Here is a 5506-nt window from a genome sequence, read left to right as displayed (position 1 = left end):
CTACGTGCAAATTTTGAATTCTTGCATTTCCGACAGGGGCAGAACATTTTACCGCTTTCCTGCGTGATCGGTGTATAGCCTGCCTGGTGCATGAATGTCTCTAGCCCGCTCAGAAATGCGTTCGTCACCCTCCCGTCGGAATCTTTGTGCAAATACATTCAACTCCGTAACTCGTAAATACTACCGCCACCGGCCATTTTTTTCTTAGATTTTGTTTTGAAAATTTGTTTTCCTGATTTTTTTTTTTCGTTTTTGTGTTGTGAGGAAGAGAGTTGTGGGAAATGACATATATATATAGAAATTTTCGAGTTTGGTAGGTGAAATATAACAACGATTTTACAAGGAATGTTTTACATGGATTTTACAAAGAATGTTTTACATGGATATAATAACGATTTTACACGAACTTACAACCACTTTACAACGACATTAGTTAAGTTAAATTACACGTTTTCACCTAAATATAACGGTAACATGTTTCGTTGTAATATCGATGTAACGGTTACGACGAATTTATCTTTCCACGTACTTTCGTCGTAAACTTACATTGACTTTACGACGCAACTGTTTCGTCGTAAAGTTACATCGAGTTTACGACGAATTTTGGACTCCTCGTAATTTTGTTGTAAACGCCATGTAAATTTCCTTGTAAATCTTCGTTGTTATAGAAACGTTTTCTTGTAGTGTTATTTGAACTTAATATGAAAATTTTCAATATTATGTAGCTTCAAATTTTTAATCATTTGTAATTTAAATTCTTATAGATTCAAAAAAAGTTTCATATTATTTTTTAAGAAATTTCTTGTTAATTTAATGTCAATTTTCTAAATATAGTATCTATCAAGTTGATTAACTTAAATGATATTTGTTGTGTTCGTGCTGTTTATTTAAAACCAACTTTTAAAATTATATTTGATTTGAAAAATCATATTCCTAAAAAACTATTCCTTAATTTTATGTCATTTATTTTTAAAAAATAGTACATATCAAGTTGATTAATTTTAAATGAAATTTTCGTTAGGTTAGATGATTTTATATGTATTTGAAAAATTATATTTGGTGTTTTTAAATTGTATTTTTTTTGTTTAAAATATATGTTAGTTTTTGAAAATAGTATCTATATTAAGTTGAATTTTAAATATATTTTTTGTTAACTATATTTTATTTAAATTTCTATTTTATCTTGGAAAATCTATTTTTTGGAAGGTAGGAATTGGAAATAATGATTTGACATATTATGATTTTTTCTTCAACTTTGGCATATAATGATTATTTGTTTAAAATCCTAAGTGGTAACCCTTAATGGCTTAAAACCTTCAATTTTATATGGCATAACATTCATATTAATTTTCTTTGAATTTTTATAAGTTTAGAACATTCGTATTAATAACATATTTTTAATCCATATGATATTTATATTTTTAACATACTTTAGGAGTTTTTTTAATTAAACATTTTTGTTAAATTAGAAAAAAGTTATTAATGATCTGCATAATACTAATTTATTCTATTTTGTAGGAACTATTTTTGAAAATCTTAACATTTAAAATAATATTATTTTTTATTTGGTATATTTCATTGATACTTTAACTTTGATTTGACACAATATTTATGTAGCTTCATCTTTTTTTAATCATATGTGATTTAAATTCTTATAGCTTTGAAATTCAAAATATATTTATTCCTCTTACAAAAAGTTTGTTAATTTTATGTCAATTTTCAAAAATAGTATATATAAAGTTGGTTTAAATGGTTTTTATTTTGTTAGTTTAGTTTATATTACACCAACTTTCAGTGCACTATAAATTGCATATATTAATTTTATTAATTTAAATGATATTTTTTTGTTACCACGGTGTATCTGATATGGAATTTTAAAATTATATTGGTTTTTTTAAATGGTAACTAAAACAAATATTTGTTAGTTTTAGGTTAATTTTTAAAATAATTATTTAAATTAATTATATTTCTTTTTATTAATATTTTTGATAGTTTACCTTATTATATATGAATTTTTATTACGAAAAAATATTTTTGGAAGTTCCGAAATTTTGTAAGTAATTATTTGACATATTATGATTAGTAGTTTAAAAATCTTATGGTAACAACTTCCAAGGTTATATGATTAAATTTCTTTTAAGATTAAATTTAATTTGCTTAAATATTTTATTCTTTCTAAATAATTTTTTTTATTTTAAGTTAGTTTTCTAAATATATATATAACTTATTAATGTTAAATAATATTTAATTTATTAGCATAGTTTATTTTATATGAAATTTAAAATTATATTTCATTTTTTAAATCGTATTTTATAAATGACAATATTTGTTAATTTTAGTTAATTTCAAAATAGTATATATATTGAGTTTATTCCTTTTAGTATATTTTTTGTTAATTTAACTTATTTTGTATTATCTTGAATAAAGGTATTTTTGGAAGTTTTGAATTTCTGTAAATAATGATTTGGTATATTATGAATAGTAATTTTAAATCCTGTGAATATTTTCAGTAGTTTATAACCTCAATTTTTATATAGTTTGGAAATAAGTAATAATTTCATGACTAGGTATACACAGGCCGGGCCCTGGACTAAAGCTGCCCGGCCTAAAGCTCGTAAAGCTTGGGTTTTAGGCCCCAAATATTATTAACATTTTGGAGGCACCATATGTCTAAATTTTTCTTTGGTCTGGTGGTCTGTTAACTTGTCTTGTTTTCCTACAGATGTAGAGTTAGATTGCTTCCTTTTGTATCCGATTAAGTCTTCTTTTAATAATGATTGCAAGTAAATGAGTGGTAACAGATACGATTGCTTTTAATAGAATCTTTGTTTATTTTTAGTATATAGAATATTAAATATAGAGTAAATATATAAAAATCTAGTTTGTGCTCTCCAATTATTTATTGTATTCTACTAATTCAAAATTGATCATGTTCTCCATTGTTCACTGGTTGTTGCTAGAATTGTTATATCTCTCGTTTTAATGTTTACTTTTTTTAAACTAAAGTCCAACAAAATTATTTACGTTGAAATATGTTTCATAAGTTATTAAATGTATTGTCTATAATATTAATAGAACATGAACTAGTTAAAACACTTGGTTATTCAAAATTTTTGAATAACTATGAAAGAAAATTTGCAAAAAAATTATTGATATTTATATACTTTTTTTAAAAAATATAATAATGTTAAAAATGCAAAAAAAAAAAATTTGTAACTAAGGGGAAACATTCTTTGAATGTGCTTCAGGCACCACCGGACTCCGGACCGGCACTGGGTATACATGCATGCTGTCCAAAAAAACAATATGCATTCTTTTTACATATGAAACAGAATTGTCATATTTTTAATGGAAAAATATGTAAGTAACCCCACGACATAGCTGGTTCTTTAATCCAACCGCATAGTTTGTGGTTAGAAAGTTTCAGACAATTTTGTGGCACAAATTGTAGTAGTTACTAGTTAGTTATGCATTAGTTTCTTGCCACTGCATGTTGATTTGAATGAAAAGCAGAAGAAGACCCGTGCAGTAATTAGATTGTTGTATCTTTGACATTGATTACAGTAGTATCTAACTGCAACAAAATCAGGAAAATCACTCATTTTTTAAGTTGGTATTTAACAGAAAAAGATCTAAGACTTCAAACAACTTAATGCATCTGATAACAAGAAGTTTTTCTTAATACTTGTACGCAAAAGCAAACCTTCTCCAGAAGCGAAGCTATTATATTTGTTCTTGAACTAATCTGTACTAAGACGATCTCCAATGGTTCACCCTATTTTTCACTTTAAAATAAAATAACTCTATAATAAAGTTGTGATAAACTCAAATGAAACTCTATTTTAGAATGGAAAATAGAGTGATGAAAAGAAAAACTTACTTTATATATAGAGTAAATCCATTTTTACTCTATTATAAAGTGAAAAATAGAGTACCACTGGAACATTTTTACTCTAAACTCTATTTTAGAATACAAAATAGAGTGGAGTTGGAGATAACCTTCTTATCAACACTTGAATTGCTGAGGATTACAACTGCGATGGTGATCGATAAAGCTCCGAAAACCACTGCATTACTTATAGGAAAATGTATCAGCCAAACTTATCTTACAACGCCAAAAAAATAGCATTTCAACCTAAGAATTGGTGCCTAATAATAACACACAAGTACAAGTTATGGAATGTGCAATAGTAATAGGCTTTGACATCGAAGAAAAGCATAACATAAGACACATTGTTTTCAAGATTTAAAAAATTTACACGGAATGGATAAGGACTCGTGAAACAAAAGGAAGCCCGCGAAACCGGAAGAGAGGAAATTAGCAGCAAAGTTAGTGATGGTAGCATGTAAAGAAGAGAGAGCTCTTAAGCTGTTTACATAACATCCCCACATTACCACATTACATAATACAACTAATCCATACTCTATCACCTGTTAAACATTAAAAATTTCCAAAATTAAATTAATCAATTGCAACAAAACTATTAAACCCCTCTCATGAAAAAAAAAAGTTACACAAATGAAAATGGGATATATTTAGTAGTTAAGATTTTCATTACGATTGTGAGAAAAACTTCGCAGAGACGGCAGCAAGAGCTGCATTGAACCCAACAGAGATTGCCTAGATGTATCCTCTTTTCTTTAGCTGTAAATCAGCCATGGACCACCTTCTGAGGTTTTTTACAATCAATGATCAGAAAGAAAAAAAATTGCAGAAAATTAAAGTGTTTTCATGAGTCTCTTTGGGTTTCTAATCATACCTTTGATTTGTCGCAGTTTCCCCTTTTCGTTTCTCCTTAGGCTACGGATTGGATCAAATCCCAAATTGGAGAAGAAGAAGAAGAAGGCAAGTTAAACATTTGGGTGAATTTCAGGTTTACCGCTTTTATGGTACCCATTCATGTTTACCACCATTGAAGTGATATTTTCAAAAATATTTTTTTCATTAAAGTGCAAAGACTCTTATACTCTTGATATATATATATATAAATAATTATTTAAATAAATAAAAAATTATATTTTTTTATGTTTTCGAATTATACTTTTTCAAATTCGAACTTTTTTATAAATATATTTTTTGAATTTTTTTATGATTTTTTCTTTCTTTTTTTAAAATTGTTTTTGAAAATTAAAAGTTCTGTTTGAAACTATTTTTAAAATTTTTTTTATATTTTTTAAGTATTTATTTATATATTTATTAGAATCCTAAATTTTACATTGTAAAGACTTCACCCCACCCTTTAACTTTAAACTCTAAAGCTAGATTAATTTACCATAGAAGAATAAATATTTTTTACTTTTCAATAAAAATGAGGGTAAAAATCGCAATTTTCTCACGCTTTATTTGGTCATATCTATTTTGGATGGGCTTACGGCCGTTACTTATTTTAGAGCCCATTTATGAATCTTGAAGAAAAGAGAAGTAAATGAGAGTATAATGTAATTGTTTAAGGAGAGTAACAATCACTACAAGAAAACAACATGGATACTGAGGGAAAAAATCGTC

General features: G+C 26.4%; 1 pseudogene; it reads right to left on the bottom strand.

Moving 5' to 3' along the window:
* Nucleotides 1-3224: 3224 nt before the first annotated feature.
* On the bottom strand, nucleotides 3225-4660 carry LOC106294323 (annotated as a pseudogene).
* Between the last annotated feature and the right edge of the window lie 846 nt (nucleotides 4661-5506).

This window comes from Brassica oleracea, chromosome C5, assembly GCF_000695525.1.
Source record: "Brassica oleracea var. oleracea cultivar TO1000 chromosome C5, BOL, whole genome shotgun sequence".
Taxonomy (NCBI): Eukaryota; Viridiplantae; Streptophyta; class Magnoliopsida; order Brassicales; family Brassicaceae; genus Brassica; species Brassica oleracea.
This window is presented reverse-complemented; position numbering and strand designations above follow the sequence as displayed.